Raw genomic sequence first — 17,104 nt, forward strand, 5'->3', positions numbered from 1 at the left:
CTGTCACTTGGAGGGAGACCTAATCCTGAGTCTGTCGTTCCAGAGATAAGAATGCATGGTGCATATTCTTCAATTTTTAAAACCTCTCATTAAATTCCATTTCTAAAAATAGAGAATTCACATATGTTCTCTGTAGCAAGTAAAATAATATGAAGAAAGAAGGAAAAAAAATTAGACATCTTTCTCATGATTTCTGCATTCCTATGTCTTGTTCCTCTAGGGTAACCAAGGATAATGACCTATTGTGTATCTTTTCACATCTTTCCCAAGTTAATGCAAATAGATATTATTTTGACTTTTTAAAATTGGACTCACACTGTATACGGTTTTATGCAAACTGTTTTTCTCACATAACAATTTTCTATGGATATCTCTCCAGATCAAAATAGCTAAGTCATTCTTTTTAATAGCTTCACAGTAATCCATGGTATAGATATACCCAAATCTATTTAATGTCCATTTGATGGATATTCAGAAAGTTTCCAGGTTTTCACCTTTAGGAAGAATGCTGCAGTAAATACTCCTTTAAGTGTATCATTATGAACTAGTGCTTTTTTCCCCCATAGGACCTATTCCTTGAAATGGGGTTACTGGGTCAAAGGTTATGTGTATTTGAATTTTTAGTAGCTATGGCCAGCCTGCTTTCCAAGAAAGTGTAGCAATTCCTGTTCTAATAGCAACATGTGAGAGTGCTTGCTAGCACAGAATGCTATAGGTTTCAAATTTTCAAATGTTAAAATTTGTTTTGTCAATCTGAGGGGTAGGAAAAAATGGCTTCCCCTTACTGCTTTAATTTGCATTTCCTTACTTACCAATGGGGACGAGCATCTTTTCACATGTTCATTGGCCATTTGGATTTCCTCTTGCGTGAATTGTCCGTTCTGTTGTATTGAGTTGGATATTAGTTATGTGTTGCAGATACTCATTGCCAGCTATCATTTGATTTTGATTTTGTTTACCTTTATCTTTTGTCAAAAGATAGTTTTAAAAAATTATGTTCCAGATAATTTAAAAATTACCCAGGTAATATTAGTTGTTTATAGACCATTATTAAATACAGTAAACCAAAAGAAGACTATACAAATCGCCCATTTTCACACCACTCATAGACAACCACCCACAGATGACTATTTATATTTTGGGGGATATGCTTCCCGACTGTCTTCTACACATATTTTACTCCTTGTTTTAAAATATCACCACTAAAGGAGAGAACTCTAAATGGGTATACTGATCAGAAGAGAAAGGGAAATTCAAATGTGGGATCCTTTTCATAGCTATGAGAGGCGCATAGAAAGAGGCATGTAACAGATGAAGGAGTGATGGGTAGTATTCATCAGGAGGGAAATTTAATGTTCATGTTGTAGTGATTCTAAAATGCACGTTTCCCTTGTAAAGCAATTACACTCCAATAAAGATGTTAAAAAAAAATAAATAAGATGCACATTTGGGGGCTCAACTTAACCTCCCTGACATCAGCAAGGATTTCGTAAGCAACGGTGTCTCACAAACACTGCCTGCCAGGCAGCAGCCAGAATGTTGTTGTCCACACGTGTGTGAGCTTGTTCATAACTTTTCACAACGTCCCCACTTCACTTGGGGTACGCTCACTCTTCGGAGTACAAATGTTGAATTTAATTGCTATTTAAAAATGTCTTCAGAAAGATTTACACTGTGACTACATTATCGCACACTAAACAATGCAGCCTGAGGCAGGAGGAATAGGCAAATCCCAGATTTTGAGATAACAAGAGGCTGTGTGAACATGACTGTTCTTAATACATTATGTATATGTTACGGTACTAAAATAATGATGCATCTTATGATCGACAGTGTCTTAAATTTGATGTATGTGGTATTAAATTGTTTGGTTAAGTAATATATATGGGAAATGTGTTTTTCAAGAGGTTCTATAACATGGCTATGCCCATTTGGGAATATTTCACATATTATGCTTTTGGTACAAATAAGATAAAATGAGTGAAAATAGGGAAATATGACCTGATCAATAATAACATTCAAGATGCTTGGAGAAACAGAGTGATAAAAAAGGTAAAGATTGCAAAGTTGCGTAAGGATTGCTTGTGACCCTAGAGAAATGTGAGCACTGGATGGACTTTGGGGGGAGTTTTGTGTTGGAGCCAGTGATGCAGATTGTGTGGGACAGTGTTCAAGTCATGGCTGAAAGGAGGTGTTGCACTGATGTTGCAAACTCAGCAGCTTTTTTTTTTTTGCGGTACGTGGGCCTCTCGCTGTTGTGGCCTCTCCTGTTGCAGAACACAGGCTCTGGACGTGCAGGCTCAGCGGCCATGGCTCACGGGCCCAGCCGCTCCGCGGCATGTGGGATCCTCCCAGACCGGGACACGAAGCTGTGTCCCCTGCATCAGCAGGTGGACTCTCAACCACTGCGCCACCAGGGAAGCCCCTCCACTTGGTTCTTTTTAAAAAAAAAAAATTTCATCTCTCTGCTGAAATTCCCCAACTGTTCACTCTTGTTGCCCAACTTTCCTGCAACATCCCTTAATATATTGCCATAATTCTTTTGATGCCCATGTCTGACCATTCCAACATCTGGGAATCCATCTCTGGGTCTGTTTCTTTTGACTATTTCCTCTCTTGACCATGGGTCACATTTTCTTGTTTCTTCACAAGTCTTATAAATTTTAATGGTACGCTGGACTTTGTGTGCCAAAGAGCAGTAGATGAGAGTAAATGATATCTACCTCCAGAAAAAGGCACACTCCTTTTTGTTGTGGTCACACCACTAGGGGGGCTGAGTGGACCTGCTCTGTGGCTGAACTGGGGCTAGGCTTTGTGGTAGTCGTAGTTACTTTGTTGTAGTCTTAGTTAGACTCAATTCACCATTACCTTCAGGATCAGAGCAGGAACAGGACTTTCCTTTCAGAGGTGCTTGGGCTGTAAACACTGGTACATATTTTATAGCCAGCTACCAACTTTCTGCATGTCTGGGAGTTTTCTTTGCTCTGTATTCCTCTGGCTTTCAGTTTCTCAGGAGCTCTTTCTCTACCTGGCTCCCCTCCCCACGGCAGTGCAAGCAGTGAAGACTCAAGAGTGTTTTGCAGGGATTCCTCTCAGCTCTCCTGTGCTTCCCTGGCCTCTGGAAGGCTACTGAGGTATAGTTGGTAAGACTTAGGTGCCTCTGAAGTATTCCTTTCTGCTGTCCTGCTGTCCCAGACTTTGAGAGACTCTGCCTTACAATCAGCGAAGGCCTGGAGAACTCAGGAGGGTCTCTTCCCACTCTCTGGCCTCACCTTCAGCCTTGAGAGAGTTGCTGCCCTCAGGGCTCTTGGTGAAGTGGCTTGGGCGCCTTCCCTCAGCTCTCCAGCTCTGCTCTCGGCCTTTAGCAGGTGCTGCCTTGCGCTAGGAGAAGGCTCTGTGTGTCTTGCTGGGGAAGGAGGTCGGGCTGGTGTGTGGATCTCTCTCAGGTCTGGTGCCTTGCCTCCAGCAATTTTTTTTTTTTTTTGCTGCACCGCACGGCATGTGGGATCTTAGTTCCCCGGCCAGGGATTGAACCCCGGCCCCCGGCAGTAAAAGCATGGAGTCTTAACCACTGGACCTCCAGGGAAGTCCCATTGCCTCCAGCTTTTTGCCTATCGCCAGGCACTCAGCGAAGACCTGTGGAGAACAGGGTCCTCCACAGGTGGAGAACTTGCCCTGTGGCTGGAGCTCACTGGCCTTCTAATCTGTCATGCGCGTCCACACAGAACTAGGAGTTTATGAAAAGTTTGGCTGGTTTTTCCCATCTGTCTCTTCCTCCTTTTCACTCTGCCAGGGATGAAAGCAGCCGTAGTCTCTTCTCTCCTATGAAGTGTTTATCACTTTCTGGAATTTGCTTTGTTTAGATTTCCTCGTGTCCTCAGCATCCAGATGGGTTTTAAAATGATTAGTAGCTTCTCTAGCTTGTTCTCAGCGTTAGCGGGGAACAACGATCTTGTGAATTTCTGCATTCTGCATGGCAGCGTAATACCTGGGAATATTTCAAAATATGGAGCTGCCATAACCTGTGTCTCGCTAATACTTTGCCCATTTTTATGGTTTTGTAATAGAAGTATAATTTTAACAGGAAATACCAAACAGCTGCCATTAAGTCAGGAGATGGCACGTGGAGGCTGCAATTCCAGTCCTCGGGAGGCCCGTCACCTCGACCCACAAAGGTGGGGCATCTTCTAAGCTGGCACTGGCCCTGGCCTCAGTGGCGCGCCCAGCAATGTGGCGCTCCTGCCCCTCACCTTCTCAGTGGCTTCCGTGTGAGCATCTCTGCCTGTAGGCTGTGTTGTTGACTCATTAAGTAACTTTGAAATCAACCATTAGATCTGAAAACTTTGATGGAAGGGGAAGAAGAAAAATCGCTTATCCTCTGCTGCGAATTACCGTCTACACTTCCTCGTGCACGCTGGCTCCTCTTCCTTTCTTTTTCTTTGTAATTTTATTTTTTTATTTTTTTTACCGGGCAGAGAGTCAGCTCTTGGAAGCTCTTTCCAGTCAAGCCATAGACACCCTCTGAGAGAGCATGTCATACCCTACGTGCCCCTCCTCACCATCGCCCGTGGAAGTAGCAAGTGCTGGGAGAGTGACCAGCTTGCAAGGTCATATCTAATTACACCATGTTCTACTTCAGTAACAAAACTACTTGAATAAGGTTGAAGACAGAGCAATAGACTATCCGTTAGGATTAGCTTTGGCTGTGTGTGACAGAAAACCCAGAGTATCGGTGGTTTAAACACAATAGATGTTTATTGCTCTTTTAGACATAAAAATCTCAGTCCAGGACGTTCCTAGATGTCAGGGATCCAGAGTCTCTCTACCTTGTTTCTCAGCCATGTGTGTCCTTGGGCTCGTAGTCTAAGATGGTTGCATTCAGATTCTAGAAAAAGGAATAAAAGAAATGTAAAGAAGCTGGACAAAGGGTGCAGGTATGCTACCTCTTAGGGAAGGTTCTTAAAGCCTGTCCAATACATTCCTGCTCGTTCCATTGACAGGAACTTTTTCACATGGCAACACTTAGCTGCATGAGAGGCTGAGGAACATAGCCTTTATTGTAGGCAGCTGTTTGTCCAGCTGAAAATCAGGGGTTCTGTTGCCATGGAGGAAGACAAAGAATGTATATCGAGGGTCAACCAGCAGTCTTGGTCACCAGTCAGCTTTCTGGGGAAGAATATTACCGAGTTCCAGTCTAGTCCTGGACCTTGAAACTGTTTCTGAAGGGGGAGTATTTAATATGTCAGTCTCCTCCATTCCAATAACTGCTCCCCTTCCTTCCCTGTTAGCTGAGTGGTCTTTAGAACCAGAGCAGTGACGTGATAACATCCAGGATAACAAAGGAACTAAAAAAATCATACGGAACAGCTGAAGAAACTTGAAGATCTTTAGATTAGAGGAAAGAAGAGTTGATGATGACGCAATGTTTTCACACATCTGAAGTTCTATCTTGTGAAGTCTGGATGGACCAGAAGGGCAGAATCCAGCCAGTGAGTTAAAGATATAGGGAGAGTAATACAAATTCAGTATAAAGAGGGAAACTCTAATAGTAAGAGCTGTCTCAGGAGATAGCACACATTTACTGCTATCTTCCTATCTCTGATAGGTGTTGAGGACAGAATAGTCAGCAAGAACTTTTGGTTCCTGCCAGGATGACACCTCCTTCTAGTGAGGAAGACAGAAGTTGATCAGATAATCACACACACGTAAATGAAGATCATAAAGTATAACAACTAGGTCTTGGACCGTTGATAATGGGAGAAGCAAGGGACAGTCGGCCATTTGCAGACCTCATATAGGGAGGATGTGTGCTCATGTCAGGTCTAAACTAGATGACTTATGGTCTCTCCTGCTCATTTCTAGAAATGTGCTCTGGGTAGTGCTGCAGTAGAAAGAAGAGAAGAGATTTGCCTTGGAGGGCAAAGCGAATTCCAAATTTGTGGGACTTCTAAAATGGACTTTCTGAAGTTCCACGATAGTTCACCATCACTAAACCAGGTTGTGCTAATCTCTTGCCTGGATAGAGGAAGTTGGTTGAACACATGTGATTTCAACAACTTGAGAATTTAAAAGACTTGAACTAGTTGATTTAGGAGAAGTAAAGACCCTCTAAAATCTGTAAATTTTCTGAAAAGTTTCTGAAAATTCTGAAAAGTTTTCCCACTGAGGACTTAAAAAAACCCATAACTCCCTTTTGCCCAAGAAAACAACCAGGAAAGAAATGATAAAAACTCTTTTTTCAGTTCTCTCGATGTCTAAATATATCAATATACAAAACATGGTAATTTTATGAGTGAAACAAGTTATACATAATGCATTTTTATGTTCCTAAACGAACAGCATGACTTTATATCTGTAAAGGGCCCTAAAAATAAGCTTTGCATGTATTTCAATCCCCTGCCCCCAAATTTTCTTTGAAGAAAAAAATTTTTTGTTCTTCCGTGGCTTAACATTTCTGAAAAATCTATGTATCTGGCCTGTTCCTTTTGTTCTTGCTGCCTTGTAGCTTGTGTTCTATTCCTGTAAATTTGATGGGTTGAAATTAAATTGTTCTTTTATCCTAACTGATAGATGAGATTTAACTCTCTGTAGTTTACCTGCTAGGGTGTCTAGAGAGCTAAGGATTGGGGATGAGTGTTCTGTCAGTGGCTTTTGCCAAGGTGGGCTGCTTCATTTCTTCCCAGCTTTACTTTCCATGGGGGCCTGCCAGGTACACTGACATGCAGCAAGTTTATCCAAAGGACTCAAGAACCATACAGCCAGAGAGTCATTCGTCTTCATGACACACCCGGGAGGCATTCAGGCAAAAAGGCTGTTACCGCTGTGAGGCATTGGCGAGAGAATCATTTTGGCGTCTGGACAGCGTGGTTGGGGGCCAAGACTCTTGGGCGCTGCCACCAACTCTGTGGGGTCATAGGAAGGTCCCTCCCCCTCTCTGAGGCCTTCCCCAAAGGATGAGGGTATTGGACAAAACCTCTGTGGTCCTCATAAGCTCTGACATTCTATAAATCTATTAGTTTGAGCCCACATTTCAAAATAAGAAGGTCACAGCATTGATCTAAGGTTATAAAATACACTAATGGGAGAGTTGTGCTTTCTTGTCTCTGAATGGCACTGCAGTCTTTTGAATAAACATGTGTATTCATGTAAACACGCTGGACAATCTTGGTGTACCATGGGAAGGGTGAAAATAACTCTGGGGGAAAGCAGGGTTGAGGGAAAAGAATAAATCCTCCTGGTGCCCCAAAACTCTTTGCCATGGCAGTAATAATTTCAACACCTACTTTAGACTGTGTCACCTTGATAGCTCTTGGGGAGTAGAGTTGGAGAAGAAACGTTCCCTCACTTTCTGATGCTGTTTTGTTGGCTTATTTCCTTCCAGAGTCTTCCCTTGAATGCCTGACTTTGCTTGTAATCAGCCAGCTTTATCCTGGCTTTGAGTTATTCCTGACCAATGTAATAAGGACCAGGCTACTCTGCCCTGCTATTGTGATGGAGACGGGCTGAGGAGCTGGGTGACGTTTCTGTCCTCGTGGCCCAAGAGTCCATGGGGCTCCTCTGCCCTTCCAGAAATGACTCCAAGGGCAGGATTGCCAAGAGGCAGCCAGAAAGCTTGGTCTTGTTTTGTCTCCAAACTGGTGGGCAGACCCGAGAGGCTGAGATGAACATCTGAACTTAGGAGTGCTTAATGCTGATTCGAAACTTAAGCTGCCCTCTAAACTTCCGTGTGGATTGCCATCAATATGTGAAATATACACATGTGCTCTTTCAAAAATGACTCATCTGCACGCAGCCACGCTATTTCCTTTCTTACTGCCCACATTCTAACACCCCCAAGGGTGGTTTCTATTTATTGTCAATAAAGGTACTTCTTAGATTGCTTAGATCTGAAAGCCTTAATTTGTATATGAAGTGATGTGGGTCATTATGCATGCAGAAAGTAATTCTGAAAAATTGGAAATAACCTAAATCTCCATCAATGGAGATTACTATAAATTATCAAATTTATCGTAATTCACAAATGCAATGTAAGGCAGCACTTACAACCATAATGGAAAAGAATACAAAAAAGAATGTACACATATGTATAACTGAATCACTTTGCTGTACAGCAGAAACTAACACAACATTGTAAATCAACTATCCTTCAATAAAAAAACATAAAATGAGGATGTAGGTACACCTTTGTTGATATGAAAAACTATTCTGATATGTGAAACAGGTTAAAACTCTATGTCAGATGACCCCATTTTTGCAAAGAAAAAATTAAGAGAGGATTCACCTAGTCATGTGTAGTTGGGGGAATAAGAAGAATTTCTGGTGTCCACGTGGCCTGGACCCAGGGCCTTAATATTTTCACCACATTTTTTCGGTATTGTCACCTTGGTTTCCAATGCTCTGTACTTGTCCACGTATAAAAAATTTGAACAGTGGCCAACCATGGGTGATGGAAATATGGCTGATTGTGTTTTCTGCTCAGCAAACAGATTTTTTCCCACAATGAACATTTATTGCCTCTGTGATAAAATAGCAAAAATAGGAAAAAGGGATTCAGGAGAACCTCGTTTTCTTGGGATGTTTCGGTTGAAATTAATTTGAACTTCATTTCTAGTTCAAATTGCTGAATCTACTTTTTCCCCTTACTCTTTTTTGGCTCTAAGTTCTTTCTACTCTGTTATTTTGCATATTCGTGTCCCTTTCCAATCACGAAGCTATCTTGACACGTGGCAGGTTGGGCAGAACCTTCCAGAAGGCAAGTTGGCCCTTCTTCATTTGAGTGGATAACCCTGACCTTTTGGAAATTTGGCTCACCTGTAGGGGTGCAGACATTGCCTGGGAAACTAGAGGAGAAAACCCATCAGGAGCCAGAGGAGGAAGAGCTGATTGATATGTGGAGATGTAATCACCGCTGTGGAAAATCAAATAACCGTTCTCAATTCTTCACAGCACTCAAAAGAGAGTTATTCATCAGCGCCCTTGTTATGGCCTCATGGCGCATGGAATATACGTCCTGCCCCTCAACTTTGGGTTTGGCCAAAGAGAATATTAGTGGATGGGGGATGACAGAGGCTTGAAAAGAGCCCGTGCATTCGGGCTGCAATTTTGGTACATCCGTGACCCGCCATGAGAAGAGCTTCCTCCAGGCAGCTGTCGCCCCATCAGCCTGGGCCCCAGCATGAACATACGTGCCTACAGCCCAGTCTACAGGCTGGAGCCAAGTGCGGCTGAACTGCCACCCGAAGCGGAGCTCCCTAGCCTGGCCTATAGCCAAAGCACCATCAATCTTGCAGGCTCGTGAGTAGGAGACTAAACCCTAGTTGTTTGAAGCCACTGAGTTTGGGGGTGGTTTATTATGTAGCTTTACTGGGACTATTTTTGGTTGTTACACTGGTCTGAGTCTGCTAAACAGACCCACCTGAGTCCCTGCTGGTCGAAAAGGGATTTCTGGCTGCTTGCACATGGTAAGTAGGCCCAAACCATCCACAGATGTTGTGGTGATAACCTGGAAAGAAGAGAATGTGGGTAATCCGACTTCCCATCCAGGGCAAATATAGCTTTCCCTACCTGATTATAAATGCATTCCAGCATCATGTGAGCTCCTTAAATTAAGGAATACGTTACTAACATTCTAGCCCAGGGTCCAGAGAAATTCAATTTGCTGTCAATGCCTGACCGGTGAGTGAGTCATTATGGGCAGTTTACAAGCCAGGAAGCCCAGGCTACACCATTGACTCTGGGCTTTTTGTCAACCCTACTGTTTTTTGCAGGACTTCGTTCCTTTCATTTTAACTTTGCTCTAACATCCAGCAGGCTGCTCGACAAGTCAGAGGTCATGGGAGGAAATGGTATTGGAAAGCTCACAGACATGGTGGCAGGGATATTGGACGTACTTTGCTTTCTGTCCGAGAGTTTTGCAATCTGGGGGATTTCATTGAAGACAGGATTGTGTTTAGATTCCGAAGTGCAAGCGTTATCCAGATTCACCTTCTCCTTCTGTGCTTGGCAGGAAACGCAGAACTTGCTTGGGTGCTTGCCTCGTGTGCAGTCAGTTGTTAATGCCCGTTAGATGGCTGGAACACGGTCCCAGGGGGTGCTCTCGACGATGCAGACTCGGAAGGAGCACGTGGAAGTCATCCGACTGCTCCCTGTAATAACGAGGAAATGAGGTCTCAGCACAGAGCACACCCAGGAAGCAGTAGGGCTTTAGCTAGAAACCAGAGCAGCGAGACCTCTCCCCACTGGCTTTCAATGGTACACATAGGTTTTTTGCCTTTTCTACCTTTTCTCTGCAGGATACACATTGAACGTGAATTTACTTATAGGGCTAATGTTTTAAATCAATGAACTTTAAAAAATTATAAAAATAATACATTGTCGGTTTTAGGTAGTTTGGAAAATGTAGAAATGTACAAACAAACAAAAAGACCTGTGATCCCACAAACCAGACGTAGTCACTGCTGGTGTGCTTTTGTGTTACCTGACCTCACCGATAATTTGGTATTTGGCATACATGTCATTTCGTTTAAAAATTTTTGTAGAAATCACTTTTCTTTGCCATTTCATATTCTTTGAAAACACTGGATTTTTATTACTGAAAAATGATCCATCATGATCTACTTAACTTTTCCACTGTTGTTGGATATTTGTTTTTCCTCCAATTTTCGCTATCATCAATAATGCTGTGATGAGAATTCTTTCCTAGAAAGGGAATGTGAGTTACTTTTAAAAGTCCTCATACTGTGTAGTGAGATGGGCTTGTTAACAACACACTGCTGTTTATAGATTAGTTTATGTTACACTTTTGATAAGTACTGTGAGAGTCATTAAACAGTTTCACACCTTTTGACTATAAAATTGTTTATATTCCAGGGAAATAATTTGAAATATGGCCAAAAATCTATGCTCAAAATTTCCTTTGCTTCATTTTGTTTTTAATAATAATATAAGATTGAAAAGATAAATTTCTCGTAGTAGGAAATTAGTTACATAAATGACGGTTCATTCTTCTGATTGAAAGTGATACTTATGGGAGTTTTAAATAATGGAAATGTTGACTGTAAATGTAAAATAAGGATACAAAAGTCTGTGTATTATATCAGTTTGACTCTGAGAAGCAACATGCATAGGAGAGAATCTACCAGTTATCAGTACAAGATTGAGTGATCTTCTGCCTCTCTCTGTACTTTTTCTACTCTCTTAAATATACTACTTTTACCATCAGGAAAAAGAGTGTGTTGTTGTTCTTTATAGCCACATATTAGAGGTGAGGTCACTTCCAGGGAAGGAAGGCATGACTGTCTGTGTGGGTTCCATTTCCTTCCTAACAAGAGTTATTCAGAGGACGGTCAAAGCCGTATCCCTGTGCTCTCACCCCTTTAAGCAAGATCAGTGCCTTCCTTTGCTCAGCTTAACATAATCTGAACTCTGGTTTCATTTTCCTGAGTATGTTTTTCCCTAATTCAATTTTCTAGCTTTCAGACATTTTGATGCCTTTCCAAGAATGAATAAAATCCTATATGTTGGGTCACACCCCTCTATTTTTCTCTTAAATTTTTTTGTTTCAAATGTTAGGTAAAGTAGTTCTTCAAGTTGGGTGTGTACGTATATGTACAACTCACCCTGCCCTAGGTAACCCATTAATCTACTTTCTGTCTCTGTAGATTTGCCTACTCTGGATAGTTCATATAAATTAACTCATTCAATGTGTAGCTTTTGTGACTGGCTTCTTTAAGTCAGTGTATTTTTTTTAACTTAATTAATTAATTTTTGGCTGCATTAGGTCTTCGTTGCTGTGTGCGGGCTTCCTCTAGTTGGGGCGAGCGGGGCTACTCTTTGTTGTGGTGCGTGGGCTTCTCATTGTGCTGGCTTTTCTTGTTGCAGAGGATGGGCTCTAGGCGCGCGGGCCTCGGTAGTTGTGGCACATGAGCTCAGTAGTTGTGGCTCGTGGGCTCTAGGCACACAGGCTCAGTAGTTGCGGCGCATGGGCTTAGTTGCTCTGCGGCATGTGGGATCTTCCTGGACCAGGGCTCGAAGCTGTGTCCCCTGCATTGGCAGGCGGATTCTTAACCACTGCACCACCAGGGAGTCAGTGTGTTTTCAAGTTTCATCCATGTGGTAGCAGGTATCATTACTTCCGTCTTTTCATTGCCATATAATATTCTATTGTATAGATTTACCACATTTTATTTATCTATTCATCAGTTGATGGACACTTGGATTGTTTCCACTTTTTGGCTATTATAAATAATGCTGCTGTGAACATTGTGTACAAGTTTTTGTGTGAATGTATGTTTTCATTTCTCTTGGGTAGGTACCTAGGAGTGAAATTGCTGGTTCATATGATAACTCTGTGTTTAACTTTTTGAGGAACTGCTGCACTGTTTTCGAAAGTAACTGCACCATTCTATATCCCCGTCAGTCATGTATGAAGGTTCTGATTTTTCCACATTGTAGCCAACACTTGTTATTATCCATCTTTCTCACTGTAGCCATCCTAGTGGATGTGAGATGGCATCTCATAGTGGTTTTCATTTGCATTTTCCTGTTTAGTGATAAGGAACATTTTTTTCACCTGCTTCTTGGCCATTTTTGTGTCTTCTTTGGAGAAATGTCTGTTTAGATCCTTTGTCTATATTTTAATTGGGTTATTTGCCTTTTCACTATTAAGTTGTGAGAGTTCTTTATATGTTCTAGATACAAGTCTCTTATCAGATATATGATCTGCAAATGTCTCTCTCATTTTGTGGGCTGTCTTTTCACTGTTTTGATGGTGTCCATTGCACAAAAGTTTTAAATTTTGATGTAGTCCCATGTATCTATTTTTTTCTTTTGTCACTTGTGCTTTTGGTGTCATTTCTAAGAAGGATTTTTTCCTAACTTGAGGTCATAAAGATTTATTCCTATATTTATTCTGAAAGTTTTATAGTTTTGCTCTTACATTTAGGTCTCTGATCTATTTTGAATTCATTTTTGTGTACAGTGTGAGGAAGGGGTTGTAATGGACTGAATTGTATCCCCCCCCACCCCCAATTCATATGTTGAAGCCCTAACCCCCAATCTGGAGATAGGGTCTTTAGAAGGTAATTAAGGTTAAATGAAGTTATAAGGGTGGGGCCCTAGTCCAGTAGGACTGTGGCCTTATAAGAAGAGGGAGAGACATCTCTCTCTCTCTCTCTCCTCTTTACTCACTATGGGAGGACACAGTGAGAAGGCAGCCTTCTGCAAGCCAGGAAAAGAGCTCTCACCAGAATTCGACCACGATGGCATCCTGATCTTGGACTTCTAGCCTCCAAAACAGAAAATATATTTCTGTGGTTCGAGCCACCCAGTCTTGGTATTTTGTTATGGTGGCCTGAGTTGACTAATATAGGGGTCCAACTTCATTCTTTTGCATGAGGATATCTAGTTGTCCCAGTACCATTTGGTGAAAGGACTATTCTTTCACATGAATTGTCTCGGCTCCAGTTACTCTTAAACTAGCTCAGGGCTGAGAGTAGAATCTACCCAAACTGTCTGTGAGCAGAGAAGAAATAGTGAAATAAACAACTCTGCTTCCTTCCTCACTTCATAAGTAGATCAGGGCATTCTAGAATTTTGTTGTGAAGCTTTGTTCGTGTTATGTGTGAACTTTTGAATCTCCCTTTCTTTGCCAGCATTTGATAGAACCTCAGTAACCTTGCATCTGTTTCTATTGGCAAGATAATCAAGCTAGGTTAGGCACGTAATACTTTAGCACCTTATTAATAGAGGCTATTCTAGTGTCCTGGAGCTCGGCTGGTGCCACTGTGAGGAGTTAGGGGAGGGAAGCAGGAAGGAGGATTGAAAGAGTATGCATGTATAAGTGAATACATATTTAGTAACCATTTTAGTTATGAACCTATAGATTTTTATGGAAATCTAAGTCTCAACCAGAGAAAGAGAAGCTTTGGCTCTCCATTTCTTTTTCCTCATAGCCCATGGCCAAGTTTAATTCCTGCTCCAAACCAGCATCGAAAGAGAAAAAAAAGCAGCAACAACAAAAACCCTTTTGCTCTCTGAAGCACACAGCGGACTCATTGATCTGAGAACAAGTTAGTTCCATTGCTTGCTTTACCTTGCTGCTGGGAAAAAACAAAAAAACTCCTATAAAAACATGGCTTGTGGGAAAAGGTGGGATTACCCTAAAAAGCTTTTCTTTGTTTCTGAAGACACTCTATTCTACAGAGCTTGAGTTGTGTAGCGATCAGGACATGGAGATCATTCCTGGCTAAGCCACTGATACAGCCCATGGCTTGGGCATACCCACAGGGCCTCTCAGGTTCCTCACGGGAAAAATGGAGACAGCACAGTGATTCCTCCGTAAGGCCATGCTCTTAGATTTCCATCTTCAGCTTTCAAGGGGACTGCTGTGACCTCCCTGTAGACACAAAGAGGAAGAATCTTCCCTCTACTCCCTTCTCTACTCTTTGGATTGGACAGAGGACTGAAAACCAAACCAGCAATGCTGACACCTCTGTGCGTGTGTCAGTTAGCAATGCGGCCAGCTGTCCCCAGTTAGAGGGGTAGGTCTAGGGTGGATTTTCTGTTCACATGTTCAAAGCTGAGATAAAGTTTGCACAGACCCTTTTTTCCAGGTGTGGAATGCCATGGGCATGTTTCAGGTTTCCAGATTCTATTACATGCGCTAGCATCTTCAAGAAGTAAGTAAGGAAAATGTAAAATAGATAGCTAGTGGGAAGCACAGGGAGATCAGCTCGGTGCTTTGTGACCACCTAGAGGGGTGGGATAGGGAGGGCGGGAGGGAGACACAAGAGGGAGGAGATACGGTGATATATGTAAAAGTATAGCTGATTCACTATGTTATAAAACAGAAACTAACACACCATTGTAAAGCAGTTATACTCCAATAAAGATGTTAAATGAAAAAAAAAAGTAAGTAAGGAAAGTGACCAAGGCCATCCTGGTAAGTCCTGTCTCCTCTTCTTGGTGGTGGGATCCTGCGCTTGCTGTGCTCCTTCCCTGTGCTGTCCACTCCTGTCTCCTCCTCTTGGTGGTGGGGATCCTGTGCTTGCTGTCTCCTTCCCTGTGCTGTCCACTCCTGTCTCCTCCTCTTGGTGGTGGGGGTCCTGCACTTGCTGTGCTCCTTCCCTGTGCTGTGTCCACATTGCGTTTCTGGCAGCTGCTGTGGCTTCGGGCCACAGCCTGCTACAAGAATCACCTTTTTCGGTAGAGTTCAGTAGAGCTGGGTGATGTTTTTTTTTTCTTACTTCTTTATTAAATTAGACATAACTAGATGTTAAATTCAACTCTCTTGTTACTTAGGAGATGGGCAGAGTCCCTAAAGTCTGAGAATATTACAATAGGTGCTAAGTAACTCCATGTTGTAAAAGAATATGAAGTTGTATCCTTTTTCAAGACATGCTGAGAAATGGTAAAACCAGATCTGCTAGCATTCATAGTCACCCACCTGCAACGTTTAAAAAGAGTAGAAATGGGGCTTCCCTGGTGGCGCAGTGGTTGAGAGTCCGCCTGCCGATGCAGGGGATGCGGGTTTGTGCCCCGGTCTGGGAGGATCCCACATGCCGTGGAGCGGCTGGGCCCGTGAGCCATGGCCGCTGAGCCTGCATGTCCAGAGACTGTGCTCCGCAACGGGAGAGGCCACAGCAGTGACAGGCCCGCGTACCGCAAAAAAAAAAAAAAGAGTAGAAATGGAGAGCCTAGAGTGAGGATTCTCTGGAGGCAGCTGTTAGAGTGCTATGCCCCCTCCCACCCCAGGGGCGAGGAATGGGGGCCTTCCTTTTCACTTTAGGGAAGTGAGAGGGGCTTTAAGGCAGCTTCTGTATAGCCTCTGGAGTGAGGATTGTGAGGACATGTGGAGGAAGGGATAGTCAGTCCTGAGGTGGGAGAGAAATGACAACAGAGAACGTGAGCTGCATTTCTTAGACCATGTGAGGAAGGGGATCCATTTCCGTGGACACCAGATGTGAGCCATGTGGGTGGCGAGCCAGCCTGGAGATTTCTTGAAAGGACTTTGTCCACGGTTCTCCCTGGAGAGATGCAGTGACCAGTAGAGTGGACTGCTGGGAGCCTACAGGTCAGGGGCAAGTTGAAGCGTGCCCATTTGTGTTAAGCAGGATGATTATTTAACTTTTTATCAAAACGGGGCCATTTTTTGAGAAAGAAATGGGGTGCTATTACCCAAGATGCTGGGGCAACAGGCTTGAACCGGAACTGTCTCTGCAAACAGGACATATGGCCACTGTGGTGTTAAGGTAACTGAGTGGGAGGTTCCCTTAGCCACCTGCAATGGCCACCCACACAGGGGTCAGCTTTGCACATGTGCCAGGCCCCGTGGCCCTGACCCCAGGTCATGCTAGTCCCAGCCATATAAGACAGATGCTCTTTTCCTCCAATCCCTGCCTTCCCTGAATCTGACCAGAAGGGGTCAAAGCAGCAGCGGGTCCAGTGGGGACACAGGGAGGAAGATGTCCATGCATCCCTCCCTGCCTGTAGGCAAACACTCAGTGCCCTGAAGTACTGCCCTGCTGGAAGGGGAGAGACTCTAATATAGATAAAAGTTCAGTATTTTGATTATTACCATGGCCTGGATATTTAAATACTGAAGTGAGGCTGTTTTGTGACTGGAAATGAGCCGTATGCCTAGGAAGGACCAGAAGAGGTCCTAGATCTTCTGAAATCTCAACTAGTGCCAGAGAAAGAACCCACTTACAGAACAACAGTGGGAGAAAGAAGAAAGTTGCTTTATGACTGTAACCTTTTGAATCTATTTCATTCATTAAGATATGACTAAAAGAGGACATGAGAATTTCATCTGTATGGGGCTCAAGCAAGTATTACTAGTGTGGGGTTTTGAGAAGTTCCCCAAGATGCTGAACAGAACCATTTTTCATGCCCTGAAGTGTAACAGGTATAAAACTCATCTGCTCCCGTTGAATTCAGTTCAGAAGTCGTGTATCTAGGGTTCCATCAGAGAGGAATGCAGCCAAACCCTTCCCACATTCCTGACCCACCAACGTGCAAGAGACTAACAGGCTCTGTGGCTCCTGGATTCATCAGGAAGAAGAGATTTCAGTTCCTTCCTTAAATAGAAATGAGAATTGAGTCA

The sequence above is a fragment of the Lagenorhynchus albirostris genome, chromosome 11, assembly GCF_949774975.1.
Source record: "Lagenorhynchus albirostris chromosome 11, mLagAlb1.1, whole genome shotgun sequence".
Lineage (NCBI taxonomy): Eukaryota > Metazoa > Chordata > Mammalia > Artiodactyla > Delphinidae > Lagenorhynchus > Lagenorhynchus albirostris.